General features: G+C 49.0%; 1 protein-coding gene across 5 annotated transcripts in view; it reads left to right on the forward strand.

Moving 5' to 3' along the window:
• The window catches only part of RNF220 (ring finger protein 220), a 252,268-nt gene that overhangs the window by 132,397 nt on the left and 94,991 nt on the right, over positions 1 to 24,880 (forward strand). The gene's annotated exons all lie outside the window — the stretch shown is intronic.

The raw sequence follows: 24,880 nt of genomic DNA on the forward strand, positions 1-24,880 counted from the left end.
AGTCAGCAGACCTTTGAAGAACTGGCTTCTTCAAATCTGTGGTCCATTCCCAACAGTGAGGCTGTTCAGAGCTGGCCACGTGCTGTGGGTCCGGGCAGTTCAAGAGACCTTCCTAGAATATATGAGAACTCTGCAAATTTTCCTTCAGCCTAGGGAGCAGTGAGAAAGGATGAAGTGTAACAGGGCCCTGAAGCCTCATCCCAACTCACTACTAGGCAAGGGTGCTCTTTTCTAATCTAATATAGTAAAACTGAGAAGGCGGCCTTCACTACTTCCCAATTCCAGGGCCTTCCCGTATTCACTGGTGATGATGGAGTAGGGTGACCTTAGGAGATGTGACTTGGGCCCTCCAGGCTGTCTGGGAAAGTCAGAGCTTCCCTCCATACTTCTCCCAGAACACTGAGTCGGTGGCTGTGTTGTGAGAGTCCCTTGAGAGCACAGAGGCAGAAACAAACTCTTTGCAAGAACCACGCATCTCCAAAACATCTTCTCAACACAAGGCTGCCTTCGCTAGAACTCATTCAGTTAGTGCTTCAGGAATAAGGCAGTGGGGGTGAAACAGTGCTTTGAACTGGGCTACCTGAGCAGCAAGCTTGGAAGGCTGGAGAGCAGCAAGTGGTGCAGATTTACAAGACCCCATTAAACAGCCCGTGGGATTGATACAGGCCTTTATACTCAGAGGTTCTGGGCTGTCCAGCAGGCTGTGGGCCCTGTGTCCCCAGGGCCCTGGAACGTGGGCCTGCAGCCTTTCTCAGCTCTCACCCTTGTCGCTTTCCTCTGGGACTGCGGAGCTGAGGAAGGACGGATCTCTTTGCTTCACTCTCATGAAATGGCGCATCAGTAAGTGCTACTTAAGAAAACACATGGTCTGCCCCTTGAAAAGGCCCCCCTCTGCTGCTGCCGCCACCAACACCTTTCTTTATTCCGCCCAAACCTCACCAAGGGGAATTCGAAACAACTGTGGTGATAAATCCGCCTGCAGATAATTGGCAAGAAAACAACACTTGTGCAGTATATAACGTTTTATGGTTGTTTCATGTACTTTATTATAATACTAATGAGCAGTTATATATCAGGAGCTAACTGCACGCCGGATTAGCTTGTTAGCATGATATGAAATGGCAGAGCAAACAGTCCAGGCCCCTCGCTCCCTGCATGCCTCCCCCACCCTCCCTCCCTACCCCTCGGTCCCATTTGCACTCAGTAATTAGTATGCAAATTAGGCCCCGGGACCACACAAGTTCTAGTATATTACAAGGGCTTTATTATGCTCTTGTGAGTACATGATGGAAACGGCCCATGACAGTGTTTATCTCACTACCTCTGTCTTGCCTTCTTCTTTCTCTCTCCCCCTCTTCTACCCCCTGCATACACACACATGCAAACACACACGCACACACACCTTCCTTTGCATGGTCTACAACCAGCCCCTTCTTGTGTCAGACCTCTAAACTTGATAGCGTTCACTAGGTCTTTCTGCCCCTGTTTGAACATATCCAGTGATAGGAATCCTGCTCCTTCTGGAAGCCATAGTTCCATTCCAATTACCGTAATTGAAAGAAAATTCTCCCTTTTTCTGTGGTTCTTAATGTGTGTGTGTGTGTGTGTGTGTGTGTGTGTGTGTGTCACAGACTCCTTTGAGAATGCATTGAAAGCCATGATCCCCTTCTACTAAAAAAAAAATGTATACTAACATTTACACAATATTTTATATTCCATTTTAGGGACCCTAAACCCATGCATAGAGGGGGACCTCATATTAAGCCAAAATTTGCCTTTCTTTACCCTAGGAGTAAAGCTCTGCCCTTTGAATCTCTTCAGAGGGAGTCTGTTCTCTTTACTATATGATAAACCGGCACATACTTAAGAATTCCTGTCACATTTCTCAAATTCTTTCCCCAACTTCCCCAACCAATGACCACAAGTCAGGGTTCCAAGACATCTTTCCATCCTGATCCACCTGGCCCTAGTCATCTATCACCTGAGTGGTACGAAGCCCAGAAAAGTGCAGAATGTTCCCAGTGTGTTTGTGGTGTGACCAGCCCGCCTTTGTTCTGTGCACTGCGCCTCTGCCGATGTGGCCGAAGTCTTCAGAAGTCTTTTGGCAAATGTGGATTCAACTGGAATTCTGGATCTACCCCAACCTAGACCCTTCTCAAGACATAACTTCTCAGACCTATGCTTCCAAGGACCACCTATCTTTGTAGCCTACATGGAATAGTTACTTTTCCTCTGTTTTTGGAATGAGTCTGGCGCTTCGCCAGGCTGGAGTGCAGTGGCGGATCTCAGCTCACTCAAGCTCAACTCGGGTTCCACTTCGTTCTCGGCCTCAGCCTCGAGAGTAACTGGGACTACAGGCTGCTGCCACCTACATGTGACTATTTTTGTATTTCTTAGTGAGGCGGGGTTTCGCAAGTGATGATGATATGGGATGGAATACCGATCTCTGACCTCGTGATCCGCCCATCTCGGCCTCCCAAAGTGCTGGGATTACAGGCTTGAGCCACCGCGCCCGGCCAACTTTCCTCTGTTAAATCTCACCCGTATGCCCACTGGCAGAAGTGATTTTTGAATACTGATCCTGTACTTCATCTTGTTGGCTGTCCCTAGCCTTATCTGACTATAAATGTGTTAGCCATGCTGTTCATGCCTTCAAGTTGTTGATAAAAATGCTGAACAGGACAAAGGACAAATCCGGTCATATGTCACTGGGAGACCTCGTTTTGAAACTCTCATCAATATTCTTTGGGTGTGGTTATCCAGCCAGCTCTGTATCTACTTACCTTTCTCCAGTGTTTTCTCTCTTGTCATCTCTTTTCTGTCTGATTTACCCTATAAATGTTTTTTTAATCCCTGCCCCTTCTTGAAAGGATCCCCTTGATCCTGTATTTCCCCTTAAGCTACTCCTATTTTTGTCATTTTCTTCTTAGCTGTGTTTCTTGAAAGATCGGTCTACACTTTCTCACATCTCATCCAGAAATGAGCTGGCTGGTATGGCTTCTGCCCTCACTACTGCAAGTAAACTGCTCTCTCAAACAGCAGTTAACAACCTCGGAATTGCCAAATTCTGTGGACATGTTTCTGTCTTTGTCTGTCTTAATTTCACTTTTGCATTTGGCACCAAAAATCATTGCCCTCTTTAAAAGGTCTATTCTGGTCAAGCGTAGTGGCTCATGCCTGTAATCCCAGCTCTTTGGGAGGCCGACGCAGGTGGATCACCTGAGGCCAGGAGTTCAAGACCAGTCTGGCCAACATAGCGAAACCCCATCTGTACTAAAACTAAAAAATTGGCTGGGCATGGTGGCGGGCACCTGTAATCCTACCTACTCGGGAGGCTGAGGCAGGAGAATGACTTAAACCCGGGAGGTGGAGGCCACAGTGAGCTGAGATCATGCCGCTACACTCCAGCTTGGGTGACAGAGTGAGACTCCATCTAGGAAAAAAAAAAAGGCTGGGCACGGTGGCTCATGCCTATAATCCCAGCACTTTGGGAGGCTGAGGCGGGCGGATCACCTGAGGTCAGGAGTTGGAGACCAGCCTGACCAACATGGCGAAACCCTGTCTCTACCAAAATTACAAAAATTAGCCACGTGTGGTGGTAGGCACCTGTAATCCCAACTATTTGGGAGGCTGAGGCAGGAGAATCGCTTGAACATGGGATGCGAAGGTTGCAGTGAGCCAAGATCGCACCATTGCACTCTAGCCTGGGTGACAGAGCGAGACTCCAGCTAAAATAAATAAATAAATAAATGCTCTATTCCTGTGGTTCACCATGAGCCCTGACATCACTCTCCCAGGTCTTTCCTGACTCTCTGAGCATCCCCTCAGTCTCCTTGGGTGGGTCCTCTTCTTTCACTTGCCCCCAAATGCCCCAGCTTTCTACTTATAGTTCTGTCCTCCCTCTTTTTATTCATTTTTTTCATTCAAAATATGAATAAATACCATTGAGCCACTCTACATGCTATGCATATGAGAGAGCAAGACACAAGAATTCACGTAGCCTGGAGTCCACCTTCAAGGAGCTCAGGCTAATCCTCATAATGCAATGTGATGAGTGTCTGCAGAGAGGAGAGTATGGAAGGACATTACAGGAGCCGAGAGGAACTAGTGAGCCAATCTGGAGAGTGTGGAAATGATTTCACGGAAAAGGTAACACTAAAGTCAGTCTTAAAGGATGAGTGGGGTTTACTGAGCTCTCCCCAAAATCTCTCATTTCTGAATCCATTACCTCATCATTTTTCATCCATATTAGTGCAACACTCTTCCAGAATTTTCTGATTCCCATCCTACTCTTTGCTTCCTCTAACCTGCACCTCTCCCCCAATCTGTTCTTCGCACTGATGATGCAGCAAGGTCTTTCTAAAATGCAAATCTGATTCTTTGTAAAACTCTTGATTGACCTCTTTTGCCTATTAGGACAAACTCCACACTCTTCAGCATGGTATGAATACTGTCTCTTACTAACCTGACCTCTGTCTAGCCTGCCAGCTGTCTTTGAGAGCCTTTTGCTTGGCAGGTGTTCTTGCCCACTGTGATAGGATCCATCACTGGGCCATGAAAAATCCAGCATTTAAAGGCATTCTTCCACACTGGCTTCAGCTGAACTTTGAAGAATGCTCCCCTTATGCAGCCAAGCTCAAAGTCTATGCCTGGTCTCCCCAGGGTACCTGTGAGCAGCCTTCCTCGTCCACTGCCCACATCTCTTCTCCAGGCTGCAGCAAGACCCCACAGCACAGGCAGACAGAGAAGAGAACAGGACGGCTTCTGCCCGAAGGAGAAGATCAGAAAGGAAGAATCTGTAAAGCATGAGCACAGAATAATGGGCTTCATGAATACTTAGCATAAGGAAGAGAGAAAAAAAATCTGTGTAGCAGGCAGTTTTTGTAAAGCGTTGAACTGTACCACACATCACCCCCTGACAGGCCCTGATGTTAGCTCCTGGAATGGATCACAAGAGACTCATTAGAAAAAACAAATATTATCGCACGCTGAAATGATTTATGGAGAAAAATGAAAAATTTTGTGTTGTTGCGTTCCCTCTCACTCACTCCCCCTCGCCTCTGCCTTCTATGGGGAAGTTATTTATGGCTCCAGACCCTTAACAAGAGAACAGCAAAGCTCTGAGCTGATCACTCCTGCAAACTGCCTACATTTGATTTTTATTAGTGACTTAAAGCTTCCTTTTTTTTCTTTATTGTCCTGGGTGAACCAAAATGCATTTTAATGCCTGCTATTCAGGCCAGACAAGAAATGTGTAGATGCCTCCCACGCAAAGCAGCCACTCCAACGTCTCTGTCCAGAACCCAGGGAGACGTACAAGAAGGGACCAAGAAAGACCAAACTCTGTGAGAGCACGAGTCAGGTCTCCCTGGTGTGGAGGCCACTAGGTACAGCAAGTTGATTTCCTCGTTTGTTGAGGCAGAGACGAACCAAGTAAGTGTCAGACAAGGAAAAGAGACAGCAATTAACATTTGTTATGGTGTTTGCCATCTGCCAGGCATAATTCTAGGTGTTTTCCCTTAGATTCTTTCACTTAATCTTCCCAACAACTGAGAGGTAGGTATCCTTATGCTTATTTTATGGAAGAGGAAACTGAACCTCAGAAAAGTCAGGTAACTTACCCAAAGTCAGACAGCTAGTAGGCTTTGAGCGGTGGCTCATGCCTGTAATCCCAGCACTTTGGGAGGCCGAGGTGAGTGGATCACTTGAGGCCAGGAGTTCGAGACCATCCTGGCCAACATAGCAAAACCCCATCTCTACTAAAAATATGAAAATTAGCCAGGTGTGGTGGCGCACACCTGTAGTCCCAGCTCCTTGGGAGGCTGAGATGGGAGAATCACTTGAACTTGGGAAGCAGAGGTTGCAGTGAGCTGAGATCATGCCACTGCACTCCAGTCTGGGTGACACAGTGAGACTCCATCTCAAAAAACAAAAACAAAAAAAAACCCCAAAAAACTACCACAACAACAAAAAAAAGTCACGCAGCTAGTAACCAACAGAACTGGGAATCAAATCCAGGTTCATCTCACAACACTGTCAGTATTTATCCCCGTACCACATTGTCTCCTAAACTGGATCATGATATCTCTAAAATCATAACTTCTGAGCACTAACTGGAAGGTTCCTCAGAGACTTACTTCACAGTCCCATCTTCTGTCCACCGTAGGAGCTTTCCCTTTTCTGTTCTGGATGGTCATCACCACGTTCCTGTTGGAAGGTGCTGCTTCTCGAGGCAGCCCAGGGCGCTGCAGAGCAGTTCTAGACAGCCACAAGTCCTTTGCACACTGAGCGGTCATCTGGGCCTCTCCTGTTTGGTTAGGTGCTTTCCCATTTGGTCACCTTGCTCTGGAACATTGCAACTGTCAGCTTTCTTCTTCCCATGTGTCTCCTGGATGTAGTAATTTTATAAAATTAAATCTTGAGAGATTCCTCTTAAGAAAAATTTTAACTTTAGAATGCCCCCGGGTGGAGCAAGACCTTCTCTTCCCTCACTGTGACAATCAGGACCCATGCTGTGGCAGAGCCTGGGCTTGACCTAACTAAGCCTGTGGGGTCCTTTTCTGCCTGGCCTGTGTGATCCTGGACCTCTGTTTCTGTACACTGGTCCTGTTGGCGCTCTAGTCTCTCCAGTTGCTTCACACGATGCCAGCACTGGGCCAAGAATAGAGGGGGTACCAGTGCAGACCCAGTGGGCCCTCACAAGGGAGCTTTACAGTGACCATCATTTTTCCTTTTCCATTGAGCAGTGACTTCCTACTGTCAATCAGACAGTAAAGGAAGATGCACAAGAAACCTCAGTGGGCAGGAGCTGACCAAGTCTTTCATCTGTATCTGGGTGCCGTGAGTCCAAGGCTGTGGCCTCACTGAGGACAGTCAGTGGAGGGTTACACGCTGAGCCTCGAGTGACTAGTCTTGGAAAACACCCTGCCCGTGCCCCTGTACTTTAGGATGTCCTATGGGGGAGGGAGGGGGATATAGGGAGTGTAGCAGGAAGTAAGGAACTATCATAGGGATGGCTGGGGAACCAGGCTCAGGCACACAATCCCAGCTAATCCTAATCTGTGCTTTCCCTCCACAGCGTGTCCCCAGTGGGGAGCTAGGGTTCCAGGAAAAGAGGATGGTGTTCTTGACAACAAGGGACTGGGAGCCCCAGATGAAAGGCCATGGGGGCTGCACTTCAGTGTGATCCGTAACTCACTCTGACATCTGAACAGAAGGAAGGGTTGCCCAGGCCCCTGCCCCCCACCTCTCATTTCATCCACAGGGAGACAGGGAGCCCAGCCTTGGGACGTTGCTAGCAGCTTCCCCTGAACCCCTGAGTTCTCCTATAGCAAATTGGGCTGACCGAAGAAGGCTGGAGAGGGGAGAAAGGCAGTGCTGGAGAAAGGAGTGGGTACCTTGAGTGGGCCTGGGGGCCAGAGGGTCTGCGCCTCCCCTCCCTGCCCCAGCCCCTCCCAGGCCCACTCCAGGGCCAGCCGCACTGGGCCTCATTCCTGGAGGGCCTTGTCTCTCGGCAGTGTTGCTAGGTGCGGTGAGCCCAGGCGCCTGCCACCGGCTGGCCAAGGCTCTGCCTGGAGACCATCGGGGAGCTGGGAAGAAGGAGCTGCATTATTTGGTTGATCCCTCCCTCCCTCCCCCAGCCTCAGCACAGTGAGCTTTCCGGAGGGATGGTTCTGAGCCAGCCCATCCCCAGGCCTTCCTCTTTGTGCAGAGACCTCCCCGTCAGACCCCCCACCTTCGCCAGCTACCCCCTCCCCCTTCCCTCCGGTTGAGCAGAGCCAGAGTTAAGCCTGGGGTTAATGCCCAGTGACACCTGCAGGTTGGCTAGTGTTGTTGACATGGGGCTGGGGGGAGGGGAGGGGGTGACGGGGGAGATCGTTGGTGGCTTTATTATGGAGAACTCAGCAGGCCTGGGGCCTTCTATTGTCCAAGTGGCAAATAAATAAATAGGAGAAAGTAAGTCTTCCCCATGGCTTACCGACGGGAGGTTAACAGCTGGACATGACATGACAAATTGGGCATTTTTCTTTGGGGACTGATCCTTACAGCAGCTAGCAGGGAGAATGAGAGAGAGAGGGAGGGGGGAGTAGAGAGAGAAAAAGCAAGCCAGAGCACGGAACAGGCTAGTCACAGAAGTCAACGTGGAAGCCGTGTGTGCATGGACAAGAGTACGTGACTGGGGTGTACCGGGAACATTGCATCATGTTTTGGGCATTAAAAAAAACACACGCAAGCATTTCATATGTAACGACCTCAGGAGTAAATCCCAGAACCCCGAAAGCTGGGTATCTGGCTATGGGGGGAGATATCTCTGGGATCTGCCCTCTTGAACCCCTCCCCTCTCCTGCCAAATGGAAAAACCAAAAGGTCAACACCAGCCCTGATCCCGAAGAACCTCCTTCCTCCAGGCGAGTGGAATTACTGGGCAGTGGCAAGTGGTGGAGCAAGCACCCTATCTCCAGCCTCGGCCCGGGGTGAGGACTCTTGCATTATGCCCAGTTGCCTGGAACTGGTCCCAGCTGGACAGCAGAGCATCTCACTGGCCTCTGGAGCTGGGGTCAGGGAGCAGCAGCTCTCCCCTGACCCTGTCCCATCTTCCTCCTCGTCCCCAGGGAATCCCCAGCAGGAGGTCGGGAGGACCACAGGAGACAACCGCTCCCAAACAATGATCTCAGTTACCCGCTGTGAACTGGAGCGGGGGTGGGAGAGGAACAGAGCAAGAGCAGACGGGAAAATGCTTGATCTCTGCCGGGGCCCCAGAACCATCTGAGCCAGGAACTGCTCTCCATCCCCCGTCTGCTGAGGCTGTAGATTTTAATGGGTAGTCACTTGTGCTCTGGAGTCAGACAGACCTGGGATCACCCTGTTCCTCTTGTTCTTGGCTCTGTGATCTTGGCATGCTATTTAACCTCTCTGAGCCTCAGTTTCCTTAGAGGTAAAATGGGACTAATGCCGGTACTAGCCAGCATGAGGTTTTATTTATTTATTTATTTATTTATTTATTTATTTTTTGAGACAGAGTTTCGCTCTTTTGCCCAGGCTGGAGTGCAATGGTGCGATCTCGGCTCACCGCAACCTCCGCCTCCCGGGTTCAAGCGATTCTCCTGCCTCAGCCTCCCGAGTAGCTGGGATTACAGGCATGTGCCACCACCCCGGCTAATTTTGTATTTTTAGTAGAGACGGGGTTTCTCCATGTTGGTCAGGCTGGTCTTGAACTCCCGACCTCAGGTGATCCACCTGCCTCGGCCTCCCAAAGTGCTGGGATTACAAGCGTGAGCCACCGTGCCTGGCCAGCATGAGGTTTTAATGAGTTCATGCATTTAAGTGCTGAGTGCAGAGTCTGGCACATGATAAATCGTTTATAAATGCCACTCAGCACTGCTCTGGAGCTAGCCAACCTTTTTCTCCCTGTCGCCCTGTGTTTTAAGATTGACTGGGGGCTCTATAGAACTGTCCTCCAGAGAAGGAGGGAAGTGCATATCTAGTTCACCTTTCTGCAGGTTATCTTTTCAGTCTCCAAAGGCTGGGCATGGATTAGCCTAAAGCCTTGTGGAACTTTGCCTTCCAAGGCTTATGTTTGTTTCTAGCAGTGGGCTGCAAGGAGAAGCCTGTGGCTGTGATTCTGCTCCATGCCCACTCCACGGCGGATGCCTGGCTGGTGTTCCAAGGACATTTAGAGGAAAGAGAGGATTTCTGACTTCGGGGGGGGGGGGCGGGCGGTTATTGTGTGTCCTAGAATGCAAGTTCTCCATTCTCTCTCTGAGAAAAACCACAGGAAAATGGTGAGAAGATGCTGAATGAATTAATGCAACCGGGAAATACTTAACTGAGCATGTACCAAGCGTCAAGCAAGGCTCTAGACCCTGGGAATAGAGCCACAAACAAAGCAGGTGAAAATCCCTGCACTTGAGGAGCTTGTGCCGTAGTTCTTTAGGAAGGCAAGCGGGACACCTCAGCGTTGCCTCCACCCCTTCCATGTGCTTTGCAGTGTGGCCATGGCCCGTTGTGATCTTCTGTGCTCTTCCTGTTGGATTCAGATCAGGCCTCACAGAAGAGCCAGTCACAAAGGGAGCTCGGGAGATGTGCAGGACAGAGAGAAGAGCTGACAGGACATCTGGTACCTTCGGCTGGAGGGAGGGCAATTTCTGAGGATTAAAAGAAGCTTTATTGAAGGGAGGTTTGAAAGGAGAAGAATTGTGGAGAAGAAAGCTACCATGTATTCCATGCTGATTCCATGCCATAACTTTCAGGCACTTTGCATACGTTGTCTAATTTCATCCTCACAGGCACTCGGCAAGGCAGTTCACATTATTCCCACCTTGAGATTCAGGGGAGGAAGTGACTGTTCCAAGATCCATAGCAGGGAAATGGGAAGAACTAGATTTGAATCCAGAGCTTTTGTTTTTCCCTTTGCCCAATCATGCTCCATGTGGTTTGCAGGAGAAAGCCTGGCAGAGGGTGCAAGAGCAACAGCAGGGGTGGGGGTGCAGAGGCTAGGAGAGCTGACCAGAGTGTAGAGGGGTTCACAGGGCCAAGGAGAGGAGATATCTAGGGGGCCTTAAGATGGGTGAGACCTCTGAGCCTCCCTAAAACAGCATACTGCAACTTCTTCATCAGAAACCTTTTTTTTTTTTTTTTGAGATGGAGTTTCACTCTCGTTGCCCAGGCTGGAGTGCAATGGCACAGACTTGGCTCACTGCAAACTCCACCTCCTGGGTTCAAGCAATTCTCTTGCCTCTGGCTCCTGAGTAGCTGGGATTACAGGCATGTGCCACCATGCTCGGCTAATTTTGTATTTATCATAGAGACAGGGAGAAACCCTTTCTTGCATGGTCTCCTACCTCATTGCAAACCTTTCTGAACTGAGTGAGGGGCATTCTGAACCTGAGAGAGAAAGGGGCTAGTTCTCTGAAAATCATCACCAGACCGTAGAACCAAAGTGGGTAGAAGGTTTATAAAGGGAGGGTGGAAGGTGTGACAAAGACATTAAGCACACGAGACAACTCACGCTGCTTGCCAGGTGGGCATGGGCTGCAGGGCATGGGAGGAGAAGCTGGGGAGCTCACCCTCAGCCCTGGTTGTTCCAACCACCCAGCCTCCTCATGGCCAGTACCAGAAGGCCAGATCCCTGTCCTCCTCCCCAAGCCCAGAGCCATGACTTAGTGGCCCTCAGGCCCAGCCTAAGTGGTCCCATGGCCAGGACTTCTACCTGGAGAATCACCTCCACTGCAACATCTGAGAGCAGGAGCCACACAGGAGCTTTCTTCTTCCAGGAAGTCCCTTCCCCCAGCCCCCTGCTACTCACTCCCCTATATAATATTCCACGTTAGAGCTCATAAATGCTGCTGCGGGTCCCCAGCCTGATTGAATTTGGAAGCCATTGTTTACAGACGTCTGGCTGTACAGGGGGATTTATTGAATTTTCCATGAAATGTTGCTCCCCTAATGCTGTAAAAGGCAAGCAGCCCACATCAGAGGAGCCCTGCGTTACAGGATCATGTTACCCCGAGATGGAGTGCTTGCTTTAGAGTCATTGATGCACAGAGCTCTGGCTCTGAAAAGTAAGACCTCGGGCATCACTCCTGACCCCTCGCTGGCACCCCAAGGCTGGGACTTCTGAGCCAGCTCTGCCCCTGCATTCCCCTCCACCCATGTCTGGTTAGTTTCAAATCCCTGGAGGATGTATCTCAGACACCTCTCCCAAATCCATGCTCCTCTCCAGCCCACCTGCTATGGACAACTGCATTGCTACAGCAGCCTCTCCAGGCACCTCCTGGCAGTCCTCTCTCACCTGTCCCTGTCCTGGAGTCATACCCCTTAAGGCAGATGACACAAAGGAGGGGTTCAGCAAGTAAATAAGCAAAGGAAGAGAAGGAAGCAGGGCAGAAAGGAGGGAGAAGAAACCAAGGTGTTCATGAGTCTCACACGTTGAGAGGGATGCTTCCTCCATTGTGCCTGGCACACAAGGCCCTGGGAATCTGTGAACACAAGAACCCCCAGAATGGGAAAAGGCATTGCCAACAGCCCTGCGAGACAGAGCTGAAGTGGAGATGTCCCCTTGTGTGCATCACAAAAATGCAACTGGACCAAGCCTTCCCCATTTTAAAAAAACACATTCTTTAAACCCTCCTCACTCGTTGAGCTGTCCCCTTCACTGTCTCACTGCTCAAAGGCTCATTTATATGTAACCACTTCCATTCTCCACTGGCTCATTTCTGCCACCATCCTTACCTCTTCGGTGGATCTGTCCTCCTAAAGATTATTCATCCAAATCTCCAAGTCCATGTTGGTGCTCACCCTTCTTAACATCTCTTCGCCTAACCCTGCGGTCACCCTCCTGAAACCCTTTTCTCTCTCAGCGTCTCTCGTACCACCTCCTGGTTCTCCTTGCAGACAGCTCTCTCTGGCTCTTTGCCCTCCTGCCACCCTAAATAAAAGTAGGTGTTTCCCAGTGTTCTGCCTCTCCTGACCCTCTTCTCTCAGTGCACACTTTAATCTGATGAGCTCATCCATTCCTGCAGCTGCAGCTATCATCTTTATTTAGAGGACTCCTGAATATAAAGCTCCAAATCTGACCTCGTGCTGCTCTGGTCCCATTTTTCCAACTGCCTGGTGAATATCTTCAGCGCTGCGTCCCATAGACATCTCAAAATTGAATCTGCCATCTAGTCCCAACTGCCATGATAATTCACCTTCAGCGGTCATTATTTCTGTTGATGACATTGTCATCCTCTCAGTTACCTAGTCATGAGATCTTGAAGTGGTCTTTGGTATAGATGCTCTAGGCCCATCTACCTACTGCATACTGAGTATCTCCACCCAGACTCTTAACACAGCCTTATGACCCCCAGCACACACACACATCAACTCGCAACTTGTTCTCTTTCCTTCATTTTCTCCCTACCACGAACAGCACCGCTGTTCTCCCAGGCCCTTAAGCCAGAATCCTAGGCATCGTCACTGTCTTCTGTCTTGGCCTCACGTCCCCCATGTCTCGTTAGTCACGAAATCCTGTAGATTCCTTCTCGTCCCTTATATATGTCCCCTTATCTCTAGCCCCTGCTACTGACTTAGTTCAGGTCCTCCCTGTAGCTCACTTAAATTGTCTAAAACATCCTTCTGACCAGTGTTCACCATTCAGTCTTTCTCCCTACCGTCCATTCTCCCCACTGCTGCTCACACGATCTTGCTAAAACGCGACTCTAACACCTGCCTAAAACCCTCCAACAGGTCCTCATTGCTCCCAGGATTACATCAGAGCTCTCTAATACCTCCTAGCATTTGCACACAAGATTTCTTTTACCTGGAATGTTTCCTTCTTCCAGGCTCCCCATCTTGACCCCTTCATTCAGCCTCTGGTACTCTCCCAATTCTTCTTTTCTTTGTTTTTTTTTGTTTGTTTGTTTGTTTGTTTTGAGACAAGGTCTCACTCTGTCACTGAGGCTGGAGTGCAGTGGTATGATTGCAACTCACCACAGCCTCGACCTCCAGGGCTCAAGCGATCCTCTCACCTCAGCCTCCATTGTAGCTAGGACTACAGGTACCACCACATCTGGCTTAATTTTTAAAAATTATTTTTGTAGAGACAGGGTCTTGCTGTGTTGCCCAGGCTGGTCTCAAACTCCTGGCCTCAAGCAATCCTCCTACTTCAGCCTCCCAAAGTGCTGGGATTACAGGCGTGAGCCACTGCACCCAGCCTCATTCCTTTTTTGATATTGAGATAGAGTCTCGCTCTGTCGCCCAGGCTAGAGTGCAGTGGCGCAATCTCAGCTCACTGCAACTTCCACTTTCCGAGTTCACTCCATTCTCCTGCCTCAGCCTCCCGAGTAGCTGGGACTACAGGCGCCCGCCACCACGCCTGGCTAATTTTTTGTATTTTTTAGTAGAGACGGGGTTTCACCTTGTTAGCCAGGATGGTCTCGATGTCCTGACCTTGTGATCTGCCGTCTCAGCCTCCCAAAGTGCTGGGATTACAGGCGTGAGCCGCCGCGTCCGGCTAGCCTCATTCCTTAAAATGCAGCTCAGAGATGCTGTCTTCCCCAACCCCTCCAGACATAAGTGGAAACCCTTTCTTTCTAGTAAGCAACTACTGTACTTTGTTCATGACACTCTCCAAACAGCTATGATTGGCCGCGCGTGGTGGCTCGTGCTTGTAATCCCAGCACTTTGGGAGGCTAAGGCGGGCAGATCAGTTCCAGACCAGCCTGGGCAATGTGGTGAAACTCTGTCTCTACTAAAGATACAAAAATTAACCAGGTGTGGTGGCACATGCCTATAATCCCAGGTACTCAGGAGGCTGAGGCACGAGAATCGCTTGAACCCAGGAGACGGAGGCTGCAGTGAGCCGAGATCACACCAGTGCACTCCAGCCTGGGCAACAGAATGAGAGACTGTCTCAGAAAAAAAAACAAACAACAACAACAGCTATGATGTAGCATTGCAATGTTGATATACAAGGCCATCTTCCCCAACTATTCATTTCATTAGCCCCAGCCCCTAGCACAATGCCTTGCATATAGGAGGCTCTCTGAACGATTGCTAAGTGAAGGTCAAGTTTAAGTGAAGGAGGCAGAGCACACAGGAGGAACTTTTATCGCCGAGGGGAATTTTTCTCTCTCCACCTTTTCTGTGATTCTCAAAAGGGGTGAATTCCAAGAGGATAGTCTCTTGCTCGCAACCCATCATTCCTAGAGTCCTGGTGTTTCCAACAGTAAGAGGTGTTCACCAGCCAGGAGGTCCTGAAGTCTTGGAACTCCCTCTCTCTCTTCCCTCCTTGCCCAGCATGATCAGCCTGATGTCTCTTCCTCCCAGTTCTGCTTCCCCATTCTAGTGACCCCTTCCTCCCCTTCCTCCCCCTGCCTCTTCCCTGGGGACTCCAGTGTGCCTGAAGGGCCTCAGAGGGAAAACAGTGATCCTCCAGAGAGAGCATGTGTTCACCACGTTAGGTAAACATGCCAAGCTGCAGGGGCCGCCTGAAGGAGGGGTCTCCAGCCAGGAACGGGGAGAATCCCGCCCCAGCCTCTTAGCTGGCAGACAGACCCACCTTCGCCCCGAGTAGGGGGTGGGCAGTAGCTCTGAAGAGAAGTAGCAGGACATTGTTTTCTCAGATTTCATTGGTTTATTTATCCTACGCCTGGGCTCCATCTGTCCTGTCTCCAAAAAGTGAAGCAGCAAGGGCTCCAAGCCACCAGAGAAGCCCTGTCCTCAGCCTGCGGCTCTGCGAGGACCTAGAACCAAGCGAAGTTAGGAGTTTGTCCCCTGCAGGGTAGAAGCCTGGGAACGTTTCAGACCCTAAGCTTCAATTGCCCAAGAGGATAGAAAGAGAGCAAATAGGCCAAAAAGATAGCATGAGTGTAGACCTGAGCCCTCCTGACTCCTGACTGGTGTCCCTCCACAGTCCCCTTGGCAAAGCCAGGAGGGCCAGGGGGTTTTGGAGAAGTGGGCCAAGAAGGCTCAAGAGGAAGCCCAGATGACCCAGATTTGACCTCTCTGCTGCAACCAAGACAGGCAGGTGTTGGGTGGGGAAGCTTGGGGTTATGGAGGCATCCCCTTGGAGGAGCCTGCTGTGTCTCTCAGGGTGCACATTAGCTGGGAAGGCTGTTGAGTGCCATGCAGCTGGTTTTGGTTTTGCAGAGTTCTGGACAGCATTCAGTTCCCTGAAATCAGGGACAACAGAGCAGATCTCCTTCCCTAGATGTGTGGGAGAATCTGCAGCCTTCTCAGCAGTGACGGGCTGATAGGAGGAATAAGAAACGGGGAATCAGGAGAGCAAGATACCTTGAAGAGATGCAGAACGGTTGCTTTCCATCTTTACGAATAGGAACCTCTCTACAAAACAAAATCATGGCAGCTCAGGACTTGCCCCACATTCATACCTTACCTTGTCCCAGCCTGAGGTTGAGCCACAGGAGCTGTACCAAAGTATAACATAGCTAGGCTTTGAATGAAGGCTTCCAGCCCTTTTAGTTCTGGGTGTATGTGTAGCTTCAGCAGCAACTCAGTGGAGATGCTCAGGGCGTTCTTGGGTCTGTTCTAGTCCCTGCAATGCTTCTCCATGGCCAGGTTGGATCCCCTGTTCATTTCACTCACCACCCCCATGTGTGTGGCCTCCTAGTGTCATATGACACACTTGAACCATGCTTTCCAGAGCCCAGATCCATCACTCAGGCATTCAGGGGATTTGGAGATCTCCTAGCACCTCCATCACAGCAGAGCGGAAACTAAAGTCATTGTCTTCCCCCTAAACCCTGCCAACATTGGCCCCTCTCCTATCCTTTGTACATCTGGAAGTGGCACCCAAGTTTACTGTCATCTTCACTTCTTGCCTTTTTTTTTTTTTTTTTTTTGAGGCGCTCTGTCACCCAGGCTGGAGTGCAATGGTGCGATCCTGGCTCACTGCAATCTTCTTCACCTTCTGGATTCAAGTGGTTCTCTTGCCTCAGCTTCCCGAGTAGATGGGATTACAGTCACGGGCCACCACACCTGGCTAATTTTTGTATTTTTAGTAGAGACAGGGTTTCACCATGTTGGCCAGGCTGGTCTCGAACTCCCGACCTCATGTGATCCACCTGCCTCAGCCTCCTAAAGTGCTGGGATTACAGACGAGAGCCACCGTGCCCGGCCATTTTTTTTTTGGTTGTTATTATTAATAGCACTGATGAGCATTCATATTTTTGAGAATGTCTGATAATTTCCTTAGGTTGGGGTCCTAGAAAAGAAATTATTCGGTCAAAAGGTATAAAGTTTTAAAAAGCTGTTGATACGTATTGATAGACTGCTTTCTAGAAAGGTTATACCAATTCACAATCTCATCATCAGTGAATGATTACACCCATTTTCTTAACCCATCATCCACATTATCAATTTTTAAATCTTTACTAATTTGATTAGCCAAAGGGGAAAAAAATCTTTCTGCATTATGGTAGCAACCTCCCATTGGTCTCCCCACCTCCAATTCACCTTATTAATCATCACCAGGTTATACATCCTAAGACTGAGGTTTCACCACGTACTTCTTCACTGAGAATCCTTCAGCTCTGCTCCCCAACTTGCCTACTGCATAAACTGAACACCTCAAGCTCCCATTCCCACAAGCTATGCCTTAGAGCTAGTCTCCTCCTAACACATACCTCCATTTTTACTTTCTTATGGGGCATGGTTGGCAGCCACCTCCTCTGAGGGTCTGATTCCAAGCTGGAAGTCATTTGATGTGTGCCAGTGGAAGCCATTACCCCTCTAGCGCCTGGGATATGCCACCAAACCGTGGACAGCAGGCTACTGGAACTGGAGTACAGAGGCTACTTGGTTGGGTCCCATAAGCCTCATCTAAGACTATTTCAAAAAGGCTCTGCAGCAGGCTCAGAACTTGTGAGCATGAAAACTCCAGATCCTCGCAGTGGCCTCATTTAGGCTGTCTCAGATGTGTCCATCACGAATGAAAATGAGACTCCTGCTGGGTGTGGTGGCTCATGCCTATAAGCCCAGCACTTTGGGAGGATTGCTTGAGCCTAGGAGTTCAAGACCAGCCTGGGCAACATAGTGAGACCCCACCTCTACAAAAAAATAGAAAAGGCTAGCCAGATGTGGCAGCACATACCTGTAGTCCCAGATACTTGGCAGGCTGAGGTAGGAGTCCCAGCTACTCGGCAGGCTGAGCTAGGAGCCTGGGAGGTGATGCAGTGAGCCATGATCATGCCACTACACTCCAGCCTGGGCAACAGAGCAAGACCTTGTCTCAAAAAACAAACAAACAACAATAACAACGACAACAAAAACCCACCAATGGTTCCCTGCTGTTCTAAACTTCTTAAGGCAGCCTAGAAGACCACATGTCATCTGATCTCTACCACTTTTCCAGCCTAATCTCTCACCATGCCCCACCTTGAGCTACAAATTCCAGCTGTGCTGAGTTACTTTCCTTTTCCCAAGGCACCATCTTCCAGCTGCTCTCTCTGCAAGTACTGTTCTCTTCTCCTCCCTATCTCTCCCTCCCCCTGTCAACTCCAAGATTTCCTTCAGATCTTCGCTTAGACTCACCTCCTCTGGGAAGCCTTCCTCTGTCCACCCCCCAAGATTAGGATAGGTGCCACTTTTGTGTATTTCCACAGCACTCCTACCCACTCTTCTTTTTTTTTTTTTTTTTTTTTGAGATGGAGTTTTGCTCTTGTTGCCCAGAATGGCGCGATCTCAGCTCACCACAACCTCTGCCTCCCATGTTCAAGCAATTCTCCTGCCTCAGCCTCCCGAGTAGCTGGGATTACAGGCATGGGTCACCACGCCTGGCTAATTTTTTTTTTATATTTTTAGTAGAGACGGGGTTTCTCCATGCTGGTCAGGCTGGTCTCGAACCCCTGACCTCAGGTGATCTGCCCATCTCGGCCTCCCAAAGTGCTGGGATTACAGGCGTGAGCCACAGTGCCCGGCTCCTCATACCCACTCTTCTAATAAGGTTATCTTCTTATAATTGCCTACCTGCTTGTCTGTCTCTCCAACAAAATTGTATGCTTAGTGACACCAGGATTATATTTTGTTTATTGCTCGTGGTATCCATGGTGCCTAGCATAGTATCTTGAACATGATAAGTGCCCCACAAATATATGCTGAGTATAAGAATGAGTGAATGAACGAATGAATGAATGAATGAATGAATGAATGCTTCATGGCATCCAGGTAACCAGTCCTGACATTCTCAGAGTCTCAGTTTCTCTCTCACTAAAAATGAGACAACTCTCTCTCTTTGTTGTACTCTCTGCAAAGCTGTAGGAATGAACCCCTAGTAGCTATGAGAAGCTGCCTAGGCCAAGGGCACGGGATTCGATTTCTGTTTGGTTTCTCTACACTCTGCCCATCGACCCAACAGGAGGAGGCACTTAGTGCTGAAAGACTCATGGTAGACAAAGTAGGATAGGACTGATGAAAACTTTCTGGAATAAATATATGGTCCAGTTAGTGTCCCATCTCTGAGCATGCCTGCTGTACTAGTCAGTGTTCTAGCAAGAAACAGAGGCCCACAAGTGGGGTAACAAAGGAAAGTTTAAGGAAAGGACCATTTACAAAGAGAAGGTGAAGTTCTCCAGAGCTCGCAACAACAGGGGAGCTGTTACCACCCCGGGGACTGAAGGAGCATATACCAGCGCCCAGGAAGAACTGTGGCTATGGCCACGGCTGCAGGAGGAGCTGTGACTTTCAGGAAAGGAATGCTAACCCTTGGCTGGCAGAGAAGGAGCCAGGGCAATACTCACCCCAACTGCTTCTCTCCTCCTGTTCTCTAATGTCCTCCATGTGTCAAACCCCATAGGAATCCTGAAGGCGAGCAAGCTTGGTTGTTGGGCCAGAAGACGGAAATCAGCTTCCAGGGCACAGAACAGAGTGGAGAAGGGTGATGTGTGGATCTGCAGGAGCAAACAGATATCTCTCTGGGCCCTGCCCCCGGGCATGGAGGAAGGATGGAGATGAGGAGGGCTGGGTCTTCTTACCCACTCAGGCTTCACCCGGGACAAAGAACAAGAGCCATTAAAGAGGCAAAGCCAAGAATTTGGGGAGCTGGCAGCCTGGTGGGCGTTGAGGAGGGACTTGGGCAAAAAAATTGAGGAATGTTTGCCACTGCTTAGGACATGTCCTTCTCGCCTACCCTTACTCCTTTGCCGTCTTACTCCCCTAGCATAGCACTGGGTCCCAAGCTGAGATAGAATAGGAATCCGGGCAGGAATTTCAAGATTGTACTCTCTGATCGATTCATACTCAACAAATCTCTCTGTCCTGGAGATCTGAGAACCTGCCAATAGCATCTTTAGTGTGTATAGAGCAAAAAGCTCCAATGTCAGACCCAAGGACAGGAAACAGTTGGGCTGAAGGGGATCCCATTGATCTGGGGCTTGGAATCAGCTGAGAAGAGAATGGAGAGTCAGGAAGATCTACCCTTTCCCTAGTAATCATCTGAAGCAAACCTGTGGGGCTTGGGGACCCAGTGCCCTGCATCAGAGCAGTTCCTTGCATGCAGCCAGGTGGGGAGCCAGTCTGAGTCCCAGCTGGAATTTCATAGCAAGCAGGTGGAAGGCAACGGCCCTCCCAGCTCACCTTCCCCATCTACCTTTTCACTCGTTTTTTGGTCTCTTCCTGTGTATCTCCACGGCTTCATTGTTCTAGTTCAGACCTGTTTTTGTCCCTCCTCGTAGATTGTTGCAATAGCTTCCTTGCTAGTCTCCCTGCCCACAGTTCTGATTCCTTAATTCCCCCTCCACGCTGTTTCAAGAGTGAGATTTCTAGTCTGTAAATCCAGTCATGCCTTATTCCTTCCTTAACTTTCTTCGATGGCTCATTTTTGCCTGTAGGATCAACTCCAGTCTCCTTAGCATAGCACTCAAACTCTTTTTGAGACAAGTCTCACTCTGTTGCCCAGGCTGGAGTGCAGTGGCATAATCACAACTCACTGCAGCCTCAACCTCCTGGCTCAGGCCATCCTCCCACGTCAACCTCCTGTGTGGTTGGAACCACAGGCACACACCACCATGCCAGCTAATTCTTTGACATTTTATAGAGACAGGATCTCACTTTGTTGCTCAGGAATGTCTCGAACTCCTGGACTTCAGCCATTCTCCTGCCTTGGCCTCCCAAAGTGCTGGGATTACAGGGGTGAGCCACTGCACCCGGCCTTCAACTTTGTATGATCTGACCCCACCTACCTGCCCAGTGTCAGCTCCTATGGCCTCTATGCATACCCTAAATTCCAGCTATACTGAACATACCAATTTATTTTTACCTCTGTAACTGGTCATATAGCTTTCTCTTTGGTTAGAATGTCTTCTATCCCTTCTTCTGTCCTTTGAACTCCTACTCATCTTTCAAGATCCAGCTAAAGTGATACACCCTCCTTGAAGCCTTCCTTGATGTTGCTAATCATCTCCTCCTTGGTGTCCCTACCCAGAATGTATTTCTATCACCACATCATTTTCTGATTATCTGTCTACATGTTTTTCTCCCCACAAGACTATGTGCTTCTTTTGTGTGTGTGTGTAAGACAGAATCTCGCTGTGTCGCCCAGGCTGGAGCGCAGTGGCACAATCTCGGCTCACTGTAACCTCTGCCTCCCAGGTTCAAGCAATTCTTGTACCTCAGCCTCACAAGTAGCTGGGATTACAGGCGTGAATCACCACGCCTGGCTAATTTTTGTATTTTTAGTAGAGACAGGTTTCACCAAGTTGGCCAGGCTGGTCTCGAACTCCTGACTTCAAGTGATCCACCAGCCTCAGCTTCCCAAAGTGCTGAGGTTACAGGTGTGAGCCACCACATCCAGCCCTATGTGCTTCTTAAAGAAAGGTACTGTATTTCCTTAGCTTCAGCACAGTGCCTGGCACATAAAACATGCTCCCTAGTCAATGAATGATGGCCTGAATGAATAAATGATGCCCCTCTCTACCTGCTGTCCTCTGGTAAATCCGCCCTCTTTTTAATGCAACTCCCTTAGACTGACTGGCCCTATTTAGGGTATCTCCTTCCCTCTCTTGTCTTTTCCTGGCTGCTCTTCCTGTTCATTTTTAAGCAAAGTTCTCCTCTTTACAGATGTTGCTAGACAGGGAGGGGAACCCATGGTGCTCACTCTATCACTGAGCTGAATGTCTTTCCCCAGTGAGAACCCCAGATGGGCAGACATGGCTAAAACAATCCCTCCACTAATAGGGGACCCTGGGCCCTCATTGTGTATCTCTCTAGGGGCTGAGTTGAAGGAGGTTCTTTCTCAATCGCTCTGAAATCCACAGTTACTTTGAGTCTTAAATTTGGGAGCTACTAGAATCTGTCTGTCCCTTTCCCTCTCAGGGTCTAATTGTCATAGGATCATGAGGGTCTTGCCTTGGGAATCCTGACCCTGCTTTTACTCCCCATAGGGTGACCAGATTCCCTTTTCCTGCTCGTTTGACATTACTGTCTTCTCTTCTACCTCCCCTTTGCCCTCCCCTCTCTCCTTGCTGTTCTATTATCTGTACCTAAACATGTCCTTTATTTTCAACACCCCCAACTTCAATCTTGAGAGTTGTCATTCTCTCTTCTATTTAATAGGATGCCTTTATTTCCTTTTCCACCTGCTAAAAAAAACTTGTTCATCAAGGCCCATTACAAACATCACTTTCTCTGAAAAATCTGCGTTTTTCTTGCAGCACTCACTATATCTGCTGTGTGTTGACAGTGTTCTTTTATTGTGGGGTGGGGATGGAGTCTCGTTCTGTCTCCCAGGCTGGAGTGTGGTAGCACGATCTTGGCCCACTGCAATGTCCGCCTCCCTGGTTGAAGCGATTCTCCTGCCTCAGCCTCCCAAGTAGCTGGGATTACAGGCAAGAGCCACCACGCCTGGCTAGTTTTTGTATTTTTAGTAGAGATGGGATTTCACTACTTGGCCAGGCTGGTCTCAAACTCCTGACCTCAGGTGATCCGCCTGCCTCAGCCTCCCAAAGGGCTAGGATTACAGGCTTGAGCCACTGCACTGGCCAACAGTGTTCTTTCTAATCCCCTTAAAAAATGTAAGCTTCTTGATAGAAACTGTGTTGGCTGGGCAAGGTGACTCACACCTATAATCCCAGCACCTTGGGAGGCCGAGGTGGGAGGATCTTTTGAGCCCAGGTAGGCAACATAGTGAGACCCTGTCATAAAGAAAAAAAGAAAGACAAAGAAAGAAAGAGAGAAAGAAAGAGAGAAAGAGAGAAAGAAAGAAAGAGAGAAAGAAAGAAAGAAAGAAAGAAAGAAAGAAAGAAAGAAAGAAAGAAAGAAAGAGAAAGAAAGAAAAAGAGAAAGAAAGGAAGGAAGGAAGGAACTGTTCATTTTTACACCTTGCACAATACTTTGCTCATAGTAGGCACTCTGAACTGAAATACCTTGAAAACCAGGATCATCCACATTCATTCCTTCATTCATTCATTCACTGAGCAAACTGATTAAGGGATGTACATGACTGTGTCTCATAAATTTGTCCAAATACGTTTAAATTCATTTATGTTTTCTTCTAGACCCACCAGTTGGGAGAATGAATTTCTTAAGTTCACTGGCCATGGTACAAAATCACCTTTATTCATCCCAAATGTGTTCGAATTTCAAAGCAAACCCATTTTGCCTACAGTTTCAGGATCTTGTAAATAAGTTTCTAGTCACCTACTCTACACCATTTGTGATTTGTGATTTCCTTCACATCCCCCACCAGCCTTCTCACTTCCAGCCTGGGGGGTGAGTCATCAACTCTCCCTACTGAGGAGCTTTTGCACACCCTGCATCTTCTCCAGGTGGGACAGAGTGCCATGGCTGAGCCCTGCAGGTAGGACTGCTCCAGCTGGGCACCTCGAGAAGCATGTTCTCCTTCTTCCGTCACATCTTATTCACAGTTCTCTTAGCCTTTTGGCCAACAGCCTCAGGGAACTGTCTAAATGAAGAAGGATTTCTAGCTCCTTTGCCAGAACCGTGGCTGACCATGCAGAGTCGAGCACTGGAGAGGGGGTTTTGATGTGTTCATCACAAAAGGCATTGCCTTGCACTTGCCCACATTTAATTGAGTCTGTACCCTTTTGCCCTGAAATCATCCTGCCAACTAAATCCAAAAGGATGCCGGAGAATAGCTTCTATGGCCCGGCCCCCACCGTATATGCGTATGCACCCCAAGGGCCATACATTTGGCTGGGTGCCTAGGGCTCTTTTCTGGCACCTGGTGAAATATCAGAATCTTTTCCATTGCTCCTGTCTAATTCAGTCCGATATAAAATGTATAAGACTTTGTCTAAACCTTCAAGGACCTCCTAGTAGGCTTGGGGAAGAAATAGACACATATGATAGTACCATTAGTGGTGGCATCTACTGCATATTAAGCATGTCCTGTATGCTGGACGCTTCATATACATCCTTTTTATTGAGTATCAACTGTAATCCTTACAACCGCCTGCAAGGTGAGGATTTTTACTCCATTTGATAAATGGAGGCACAGAGAGGTTAAACAACCTCCCCAAGATCATGCAGCTAGAAAGTTTAAGGAGCTAGAATTCAGACCTTGGTGTGTCTTACTCCAAAGCCTGTGTTTTTTGCCACTACCTTACATGATCTCAACATATAACAATCAATATCACATGTTATAGCCCCGGTGAAAGAGATCAGTTATTGGACTGTTCTGGTCTCTTCTAGGTTACCTGTCACCTGTCTCAACCTAACTTTTTCAGACCTTAGCTTAAAGCTCATTTGCTAAGGGAAGCTTTCTCCAGCCCCCATGATGCATTCCCATAAAGCCAGTTCTTTCCCTAACAGCGGTTGTTTAGGCAATTGTTTGTGTAATGTGTTCCTTTCCTGCTAGAAAGCAACTCTGTGAGGGCAGAGACAATGATAGTTTCGTTCAGTGTTTTGTCCCTAGCGCCTAGCCCAGTGCCTAACACAGAGTAAGTGCTCATTAAACTTGCCTTCTCCCTCCAGAACCTCACTTGCTTTCCAGTCCTCCCCTACTCCCCTGCCATTTCCACCTTGCCTCCAGAACTTCTTTCAGTGGTGATGGCTCCAACATCCCCCAGCCCCAGTCCCAGCCTTCCAGACTCTTGGGTGTCCCAGGAGTTTTGTTCACACTGCCACGCTGTTCTGTGGAAGCAGGGCTTCCCCTCGGCCCCAGCAGGGCAGGTGCTGACAGGAGCAGCCAATAGCCAGGATGCCAGGTTTCCCTGTGCTAAGCTTTTTCCTAGGAATGATTTAAGGCCCTGAACAGATAAGTGAAGAGCAAACCCGCAATGAAGTCAGCACTCCGCTTATTAAGTGGAAAAAGCTGTGCTCGGCTTATTGAAATGTTCATTAGACAGATATATAGAGATGAGAAGGAGGAAGGGAGGGCGGCGGCACCGCAGGATCAGGCTGCACTCCAGCGGCGATGCAG

The sequence above is a fragment of the Papio anubis genome, chromosome 1, assembly GCF_008728515.1.
Source record: "Papio anubis isolate 15944 chromosome 1, Panubis1.0, whole genome shotgun sequence".
In the NCBI taxonomy this organism is placed as follows: domain Eukaryota; kingdom Metazoa; phylum Chordata; class Mammalia; order Primates; family Cercopithecidae; genus Papio; species Papio anubis.